General features: G+C 34.4%; 1 long non-coding RNA gene across 1 annotated transcript; it reads right to left on the minus strand.

Moving 5' to 3' along the window:
- Nucleotides 1-380: 380 nt before the first annotated feature.
- LOC141542564 (uncharacterized) lies at nucleotides 381-3,018 on the minus strand. Its single transcript, XR_012482205.1, has 3 exons — nucleotides 2,927-3,018; nucleotides 622-703; nucleotides 381-529 (listed from the first exon to the last, which is right to left on the minus strand). It is a non-coding gene; the product is annotated as an uncharacterized LOC141542564 (long non-coding RNA).
- Between the last annotated feature and the right edge of the window lie 8,153 nt (nucleotides 3,019-11,171).

The following is an 11,171-nucleotide window of genomic DNA, read 5'->3' on the forward strand; positions in this document are numbered from 1 at the left end:
GAAGGGGTCTTATTTGGATCCTCCCCATGCTATTGTTTGAGTAAGTTTTTTAGTCACATCCAACTCTTTGTGACTTTTGAGGAGTTTTCTTGGCAAATATAATGGAATGGTTTGTCATTTCCTTCTCCAGCTGAGACAGGATTTGAATTCATGAAAATGAGAATCCCTGATCCTAAAATTAATATTCTATCCACTACACTATCTAGCTTCCTGATACTCTAGGGAGTGACTAAGTCAAGAAGCAATATTTCATTTGGACATTTATACCAGTGTGTTTCAGAAAGCTAAAGAATCAAAAGGGAACTAGTAGTTTGATATAATGTGGAAATTGGCACATATTTGGGTTTGAGAAAGCAGAGTACAGAGAAAACATACCTGGTAAAAGTCAGCAGAATATGCCTCAGGGGCATACCAATTGATACCAAAAAGGGTAGTATAGTGGGAGGTGTAGATACTGGGTATATACCTTCTTCCATTGTGTTGAAGAAATAGATTCTCCACAAGTTGTCTGTGTTTGTGGCTCATGCTCCTGCAAAATACACATGCACACAATCATATGCCATGCCTTGAGAATAAAGCAATGATAAGATCTGCAATAAAATAAAAGACTAAGGTTTTTACCTGAATTATATCAACTGAGCTTACTCTGATTTCTTATTTTTAAGGAATAGCTCCAAGTATTGATCACTAGACATAGAGAACTCTAGGGAGAATTTATGGAAAGACATTAGACAAAGTTACACATCAGAATGTGCTGGTAAATGTTTAAGAACAATCTCTTTAGGGTAAGGATACATGCAAAACGTATTTTTTATTTTAATTTGTATTATTACTTTCTCCATCACTTTCTTAAGTACAGACAATAATACAACAATAAAACAAGCCCTATTTATATCATTTGTCAATTTTCAAGGAATAAATACTCATACTGAAAATTTAATAAGTGGCTCTCATGAGTTGTATGACTGACTCCAGGATACCCCTGAAAAGAACGGTAAGCTTGATTTTACATCATTAGAAGACTACCCATATTTTTAAAAGTTTATATGTACATAAGGCACAGAAATAATATCTCTAAAAATGGTCATTTTTAAATATTCTAACAATTGTCTAAAGTCTCTTTCTAGTTAATGCAGCGTTAAAGATCCTTACCTATTACAAAATCAGTTTTCTAATGAAGAAATTAGCTTAAAGCAGTAGAGCTTAAAGTACTGGATTGGGTGTCAGGAGATCTGAGTTCTCTTCCTATCTCTGCAACTGTGTGAATTTGGGGAAGCTTCTTTCTTGCTCTTAGTCTCAATTTCCTAATATATAACTAACTAGATGATCTTCAATGTCTCCTCTAGCTATAATTTTAGGATTCTCAATGCAAATGACTATTGCAGTCTATGCAGCATCAAGTAACATTCTGTTTCAGACTTCTTTTCAGGTGTCAAATATACGTGACATGATTCTGGTGCCATAAAGCCTAGATTAATCTAACAAGATGACTGCAATATTGAGTGCTAATGCCATTGAAAATTGAAACCACAAGGTTAGAACAAGTTGCAGATTTCATTCTCTGATAAACACTAGGACAGAAGAGGTCAGGCCATGATGTTCACACTTTTCAGATTTCTTTCATACCCTAAGGTCTCTGTGTTCTTTCTCAATGTATCAAAAGAAAGAGTGCAAAGTTGGTTTCTATCTTTCAACTTTCACAGAACTCCAGGATAATAATCATGGCTCGTACTTTTTCCATATCCAGAAAGATATTGTGTTATTACATTCTCATTAGAGAAATGTTAAAAAAAAATGAACCTCAATCAGATCTTTGTTTGAAATAAGTTAAATCAATCACTGACCTCAGAAAAGGAAGTGGGAACAAGACTATATATGTTCAAAGCTTAAACTCAAATTTACAAACCAAGTCAATATTCAGATTCCAAAATGCACAGATTTGTGTCTAATCATAGGGAGGACATCATCCTCACCATTATCACCATTAACATCATCACATTTATATAATGCTTTTAAGATTTGAAAAGCTTTCATCTGATGAAAAATTGTACATGAAGCCAATGCGTCAAAATCCCCAGGGGGAAAAAAGAAAGCACATGGCCTTCTATGCCCTATTATAGTGATAAATAGCAGTATCATATTAAGCAAAGGACAGAATGTATCAAAAAAAAAAAAAAAAACTCCCAAGTACTCAGCATCCTCTAGTTGAAAAGGAATATTCATGAACAAATATAAAAACTCAATTCATCTTAGGGACAATGCCTCCCAGATGAAAGACTAGGGAGGGGGCAATGAACATTTGCTTCTCCTGCTCCCAGCAGAGAGTATAGCTGATTTGCAAAAGTGAGGAGTTTTGTTGTTATTTTTAAGCTTGAGGAGGAAAAGAAAATAATCAAATCTTTATTTTATCCTCTCTAGTGCCTAGTCACATTTACCAAAAAGAGAAGTGATAACTTTAGGTTAGGATCATAGATTTAAAATGAAGAGCACCTCAGAAGCTGTCTAGAACAAACTACCATCACCCTCCATTCTACAGATAAGGAAACCATGATCCAGTATGACACAGTGATTACTTTAGGGAGGGAATTCAAACTGAAGAATGAGTTTAAACCTTTCACACCATGCTATTTCCTGGCATTGTATAAAGGTATAACATGCCAGAGGCCTTTCATGGAAAACTCTTATGTGACACAAGGTAGTCAGAAAAAAAGTAATAAAAAGACATTCTCAATATGTCTCAAGAACTTTAGAATTGACTGTATGATAAAGGAGACGCTGGCACAGGACCATCTAGCTTCGCATTTCCTCATCAGAGAAAGTACTGTTCTATGTGAGCAAAGCAGAACTGGATTAGCTCAGAAGAAACATGAGATTGCAAAATTAGAGAAACCACCCCAGATGTTCATAGGAACTATTTGTGTCCAACCTGGGGCAGAATATTCCAAGCTTGTGTTGGTCTGATCAGCCATAGTTGGTCACAAGTACTAGTCTCTCACATAGTGATGTCATGTTGGTCCTATTCAAGAATGAAGAACAATAATCACCATATAGAAAAGATGTAACATTCAAAAGTAGAAGCAGCTGCGTGACACGACCCTGGAGCCAAGAGGACCTGAGTTCAAATCCAGCCCCAGACACTTAATAGCTAACTAATTATGATCTTGGGCAAGTCACTTAACCCTGTTTGCTTCAATTTCCATATCTATATAATAAGCTAGAGAAGGAAATAACAAACCATTCCAATATATTTTCCAATAAAACCCCAAATATGGATATAGAGAGTTACATAGAATTGAAACAAGTGAACAACAAAACTGTAAAAGAATAATAGAACAGGAGTCAGTAAACTTAGTTCTAGTCTCAGTTCCACCTTAAAATATGGGTTACTCTATTTGACTTTGACCATGTTTTCAGTCCTCTGTTTGTTTTGCTATAATAATTATATAAAATGATACAAAATTAACTGGAAAAGCTCACTCAGGTCCTTTCCTTATCTCAATTCTGTGAATTGACATAGAGAAGAAAAAAATAAAGTCAGAAGGTCTGGCTTGAACTCATAATTTCATAGAAGTAGAGATAGAAAGTCATTCAATTTAAGCTCCTCTTTTATAGCTGAAGAAGCAGAGGTGAGAAGTTTAAATGACTTGTCCAAGATCACAAAGGCTTCAAGACTGGCCATGAACTTTTATCTTCTGACCACAGAGCCAGTGCTCATTTCTCTCTGCCATGCACAGGTGGGTGGTTCTGGACAAGTCATTTTAACCATCTGAGAATCAATTTGTTCATCTGTACAATGAGAATAATAATGCCTCCATTGTTTAAGAGGAAAAAGCTTTATAAAATTAAATCAACATAAATACAATCCATTATTATTACCTAATATTTATAGACAGTTCAGTTCTCATTCTGAATATCTTTTTAACTTATTTAGAGGCTTCCTATTTAAAAGTACCCTCATATGAATCCTATTTTAAAGAAGAGACTTCTTTGGATTGCAAGTAATTACTTTCTAATTTATCTGTTAGAGAGATTCCAATTTTGTATACTGGTTTTGCTTGAGGCGAGATACAGTATTATTCATTTAACATATATAGTTTGAAAGGTATTATATACAATTCTGACACTAAAAAGTACAACATGGCTAGTACAATCTGCTCCCAAGGCAAGGTGATATGCCAGGAAAGCATGAAAGACTTATCTAAATGTATATAACGAAATCTTCACATCAGTGTTAGTCATGCTCAAAGGCTTCAGGGTTTCCTCTAATTTTAAAAAGAATTAAGAAAGTGGTCCTGTCTGAGTTTAATTATACTCTAAGATCTTTAAAGAGAACTCAAGTCTCTCTCACCTTATATAACTCTCAGTAAGTCTGTAAAACCTTAAAGAAAGATAAGGTTACACAAGCCTCAATTAGGGATTTTTTCCCCCTCAGAGATCCACATATTCATACAATCAGTGTTAGGTTTCTCGGAATTGTTTACTCATTAAGCAATATAAGCAATCTCCAGGGTATTTTTAATTATACTTTTTTTTCACAACAAGAAACAGATTCTTCAGTTCCCAAGCCCTCATCACTGAGAAATTATACCATCCAACACTTCCCAGAAACCTATGTTCTTGTCATATCAAATTAAGTCTCTGGTGGTTACCAAAACATCTGCCTCCTAATCTGAGGTATAATTCAAGCTAAGATGCCTAAAATGAAAAGCATTGCTATGTACTTTAAATGAAGAAACATAGAGAAATATTCCATTGTCCATTCCCTTTTTTAGTCAGAATTCCCAAGATAACACAATATAACACATATATGAGTCTTGCCTTCCTTTATCCCAAGCAGCTCTGTAGATAAGACTTAAAATGCCTGTGAGAAGAAGGCCAAAGACCCATAGTCCAATAGGATATTGAAATCAGGAACTGCTTTTGAAGTTTAGGATTTTTTGGTTTTGGTTTTGTTGTTTGAGTTTGTTTTTATTTTGTTTTGTTTTTTGCAATTTGTCTTTGTAATTCTAACATCTAGAAGAGAGTATTATATATAGTGGGCACTAAACAGCACTTTAAAAGTACTTATTATATCTGATTGGATTGCTGAATTTTAGAAGTGAGGAGAATACAGAAGCAAAAGATCCTGAGTGGTACCACATCAATAATGATAGGAATTTTAACTAAAATGCACACAGTGCTTAAAAGTTTAGAAAACATCTCCCTTATAAAAATTCTGTGAAGTAGATAGTGCAGACTTTATTAAGCACACTTCACAAATGAAGAAACTGAAATAAATTCCCCATAAGACTTTTTACAAGTGCCAGAGCCAGAATCTGAATCTGGATCATCTACCTATAAGATAAGTGATCCTTTGAAAGAATAAAGAGACATTAAAATAATGTTATATTTATCATTTCTATCTATTAAACATCATCAGCCACTATCTCAAGTTATATAAAAACATATACATTAGGATCTCCACAAGTACTGATCAGCCTGTCTTTAAGTAAGAGGAAGTTAAGGAAAGGTACCAAAGTACTCCTAGATGGGTTTTTAGAATGAGGTAGAGGTCTGTAAAATAGATGACCCCTTAACATTTACTACAATTTCACAAACACTATCTCCTTCCTAAGCATGGTAGACCTATTTCCAGCAGTTCTTACAAATTTTCCTTCTTCTATCCTGAATAAACATAGTCCAGATGAAACCTTTTCCTCCTGCATTAATAATGATAAGGCTAATATGTATATTAATTTACATTAATAGGCAGGTAGGTGGTTAAGTGGATATAACACTGGGCTTGGAATCAGGAAGATTCATTTTCATCAATTCAAATTCAGCCTTAAACACTTACTAGCTGTATGACTTTGGGACCCTGTTTACCCCAGTTTCTCAGCTGTAAAATGATCTGGAGAAAGAAATGGCAAACCACTCCAGGATCTTTGCCAAGAAAATCCCAAATGTGGTTACAAAGAATCAGACATGACTGAAACAACTGAACAACAATAAACATTTATAGTATTTACTATATGCCAGACACTGTTATAAGCACTTTATTATGTCATTTAATATTCTCAACAATCCTGGGAGGTACATGCTATCAATCCTGGGAGGTACATTCTACTATTATCCACATTTTACAGTAGAGGAAATAAAGCAAATAGAGGATAAATGACTTGCACAGGCTTTTACAGTAAGTGTCTGAGGCTAGATTTTAGTTCATCTTCTTTATTCCAGCACTTAGCTTCCTAGCTGACCCCAAAAATGCCCAGACTGATTCGTATCTTAGTTGATAAAGATGCAGATTGAGAAATGGCTAAACAAATTGTTGCACATGAATATAATGGAACATTACAGCTCCATAAGAAACAATGACTATGAAGAACTTAGAGAAACATGGGATGATTTAAATGAAATTTATGCAAAGTTAAGTAGGCAGAACCAAGAAAGCAACAGATATAATGACATAGCAAGGGAAATAGAAACAACAACAATAAAAACCCAAATGCAGTATAATTATAATACTTATTCTTGATCCTAAATAAGAAATGAGAATATGTACAGTAGTAATAGTATGTCTTTGCATTAGTGGGAGACTAAGGCATTAGAATATTGCCTGACTTTGTTGATGTGTTATTTTTATGGACAGTGTTTTTATTCTCCTCTTTTTTATTCTTTCTTACTCAGGATAACTCTTAATAGGAATATGTTTGGAAATGAAGATGATCTGGCAACAAAAGTTATTAATAATAATATTTTGAAAAATCATATGAGGGAGTCTGGCAGGTTGTGAGACCTACAGATACTTTCAAATGAAAGTTTTATACCCAGCCTAATAGCATCTACCTTATATTGATATGATGTCACCACAAATCAGAATTATTCCATTAAGGTGTCAAGACTCAGATTTATGTCAGACATAAAAATTAGAGTTAAATACAGAAGCACAGAACATTAGTGGAAGTTATATACATGCATTAAGGAGCAAATGCGCCTCTGAGTGTTGTTTATGAAAAGGGTCATTCTTCAATTTAAGCACGCATCTTTTCAGACATTACTTAAGGAGGTTTATATTGTAGACATTGACATTCTAAGGACACTCCTCCCATTTTCAATTATTCAAGGGGACATGTTAATTTCAATGAGTACACTGAGGACATAGGCTTGTATCTTTAAGCAGGAAAAAATTAGGCTACCCACTGAAATCAATAGAAAAGTTGCCCTTTGGAATGGATTCCCTCAAGAATAAGCTTAAAGCACAAACTGGCGTATTTACTTCAACATTTATTTAAAAGCCTACTATGTAAAAGGCATTGCTTTGCATTAAAGGTAAGAGGTCAGTAGGACATAGCTCCTGTCCTAAGAAAGCTCAAAAGTTACCTGAAGAGTTTAAAAAGCAAATAAGTAATTATTATAAGAAATTGAGGAAGGAACAAGGACTGTTAAAGACATGACTAAACATATAAAGCAATGAGCCCTTGAAGGATACATAGGATTTTAACATATAAGATGCAAGAAGTATATTCTAAAATTGGTAAAGAGTGTGACCAAATGCACAGTGTTAGAAAAGAGTGGAGAGAGTTTGAGAATATGAGAAGTCTAGTTTATACTTTCACCATGAAGTCTTTCCTGCTTTCCTCTTCTTCCACTTTGCATGTCCCGTGCCATTTTGTTTGGCCTTTCCCACATACTTTATAATATTTTTATTTGTATTATCATCTCTGTCACCACCCGATAATTTTGTAAATTACTTTAGAGCAAAAACTATGTTACTTTTTAACTCTTTAGCCAGAAACCTTAAACCATTCCTCAAACATGATGTTGAGTCATGTTGGTTATGTCCAACTCTTCATGGCCCATTTGGGATTTTCTTGGCAAAAACGCTGGAATGAGTTTCTCCAGGTCATTTTATAACTGAGGAACTAAAGTAAACAAATTTAACTGACCTGCCAAGGATCACACAGCTAGTAAATGTCTAAAGTCAAATTTGAACTCAGATCCTCCTGACTTCAAGACCAGTTCTATCCTACCAGCACCCAGCTGCTCTTAACAAATGTCTAATGCTTATTGACTTAAATTCAATTGAAATGAATTTTCCAGATTATTTGCAGGATTAGAGTGTATTGAGTTCTGTAGAATCATGATGGAAAGGTAAAAGTAAAACCAATTAGTAAGGTCTTTAAGTGCAAAAATAAACAGTATTCCATCCAGCCATTCTGAAGAATGATTTGGAATTATGCTCAAAAAGTTATCAAACTGTGCATACCCTTTGATCCAGCAGTTTTACTATTGGGCTTAAATCCCAAAGAGATTTTAAAGAAGGGCAAGGGACCTGTATGTGCAAAAATGTTTGTGGCAGCCCTCTTTGTAGTGGCCAGAAACTAGAAACTTAGTGGATGCCCATCAATTGGAGAATGGCTGAATAAATTGTGGTATATGAATATTATGGAGTATTATTGTTCTGTAAGAAATGACAAGCAGGATGATTTCAGATAGGCCTGGAGAGACTTACATGAACTGATGCTGAGTGAAATGAACAGGACCAAAAGATCATTATATACTTCAACAACAATACTATATGATGATCAATTCTGATGGATGTGGCCATTTTCAACAATGAGATGTACCAAATCAGTTCCAATAGAGCAGTAATGAACTGAACCAGCTACACCCAGCGAAACAATTCTGGGAGAAGACTATGAACCACTACATAGAATTCCCAATCCCTCTATTTTTGTCTGCCTAAATTTTTTATTTCCTTCACAGGCTAATTGTACGCTATTTCAAAGCCTGATTCTTTTTGTACAGCAAAATAACTGTTTAGACATGTATACATATATTGTATTTAACTTATACTTTAACATTTTTAACATGTATTGGTCAACCTGCCATCTGGGGGAGGGGGTTGGGGGAAGGAGGGGAAAAGTTGGAACAAAAGGTTTTGCAACTGTCAATGCTAAAAAATTATTTATGCATATATCTTGTGAATAAAAAACTCTAATAAAAAATAAACAGTATTCCTTTCTCTTTCTACTACTCTTCCCTCTTCACTAGCCACTTCCCCCCCCATTCTTTGATGTGGAGGCTATTAATATTTATTGTAATAAATTCAGCCTTTAAAAACAGAAAAATAAGTGACAAAATTTTATATAATATACAATTAGAATTTAGTATTCTGTGTATATGTGTATACACAAACATGAATATATGTGTATATATATTCATATAAATGTAGTCATATGTGCATATACATATATATGTATGCATATATATAGCTGCACATATACATATTTGGATATGGGAATGTGTTGTGTTATATAAAAGATTAGCTTTGCCTCAACATCTGAAAAGCTGTTTTATATAGAGGGTCTCTGGAACCTCACCCAGGGAAGGGGACTTCTCCTTGGACCCTTCCTTCTTCAGATTGCACCCTGATCACTGACTGAGATTTGGGGTTCCCCAGCCAGATGTTCTGTGAAGTGGTGATGTATGTTGTTTGTTTCTTTCGTTCTAATATTGTCTTTATTTTTATAGTGATCACTATTACGTTTATGTTTTAAGTTTCCTCTTCCCTTATGTCCTGCTTGAATCAAGGTTCTGAGCAATAATAAACTTATTCTCACCCCCTTTAATTAAAAAAAAAAAGATTAGCTTTGGTGATGGTCCCTAAGTTCAATTCTGCCTCAGTCAAATACTATTTGTCTGACCCTGGGTAAGCCATTGCACTTCTCACTATTCCCTAACCAACCCTATGACATAAATTACAGGCAAGTTGCTGATCTTTATCAGCAGAGGGAGGTTCTATACTAAGAATGTGTTACATGGATGAAATCATGAACCTGCCTTTCTAGAAATAAAAGAGAGTCACATGCACTGCATATATAACTACAAATAGACCTTTAGCCATCCTGCTTTTCTCATTTCACTGGGTGTGCATAATGTATAAGCCAAGCAGACTAGCATATTTTACCTGTGCTCTTTAAATGCCTATGGCTTCAGGTAAAAACATGATGGAAATTATTAAATCAGACACTCCTGAACATTACATGGTGATGACAATGAACTATAGCCATCTCCCCAGTAAGAGAAAAACAAGCTCATTGTTTATAATGAAGCAGAAGGTAGAATTCAATATGCTACCTAATTCTAAAACTGTGTGAGATCCCCCCAAATGATTTTCCACTAATCACAGCCAAAATTTGAAAGCATTCAGAAGCTACCAATGTCTAAATTAGATCAAATGAAGCTATAATTTTACAAATTCCATAAGTTCTGTGCTTCAATCAACTGCCATTTTCACCCTAAAAAATGATACCCTAGAAACCAAGTTATATCCAGTCCAATGCACACTTTTAATAGATGCTATTCTTTTCTTTTGAGAGGTTATTTGCTTCCATTTGAAATTTAGGAGAAAAAAGGGAAAGGCAAAATAGTTATCAAAGGAGCAAGAGAACAAATGGATGAACTATTTGAAACTGCTACTTCTGTACCCCCAAAGAAAGAATGCTTCTGATGCACTAAAAATAAATTTCATTTTTAAATACAGAAAAAAGAATGGCACATCTCAACTATCAAGGTTTAATTGTTTCAGAATCCCTCAAAGAGTGGAAAAGCACCTTCAATTTGCATGATTTATTATCTTTCTACATTTCAGTTACTATGGAATATGCAATCCCAAAGGGATTTCTTCCATTTCCTGACAGCCCCTGAGCACAAAATTAATATACAGGGTAAAAGAAAATTTGCTGTAGAGCTTCAGAACTGATTAATGTAAGTCATGTCAATCTGTCATTCTCTTGCAAGCCAATTAGGCAAAGCACTCATATCTAACACTCCAAACACTGTATATTAAAGTTGGCAAAAAGTTTAAGTTCTGGTCATAAAAAAAAACCATCACAAGCAAAGCAGCTTCAAAATTGTAACTCTTATTAACAAAGTATGTTGATATCCTAATTACTAAGAAAAATAAAGAAAATTTCATTATTATTTTTATCATCAAACTCTTCAATTGACCCCATCAATTCTTTCTGACATTACATTAAAAGCATCTAATCAAGCCAATGAAAACAGTCCAATTGTCTGGCCAGTGGTAAACTCCCAAATAATTTCTTAATTTCCCTCCAAATGGTTAGACCCAAGAGCAACATAAGATTTCTAGAAAAACTTTTACCTGGATCATTGAGAAGAAG

This window comes from Sminthopsis crassicaudata, chromosome 5, assembly GCF_048593235.1.
Source record: "Sminthopsis crassicaudata isolate SCR6 chromosome 5, ASM4859323v1, whole genome shotgun sequence".
Lineage (NCBI taxonomy): Eukaryota > Metazoa > Chordata > Mammalia > Dasyuromorphia > Dasyuridae > Sminthopsis > Sminthopsis crassicaudata.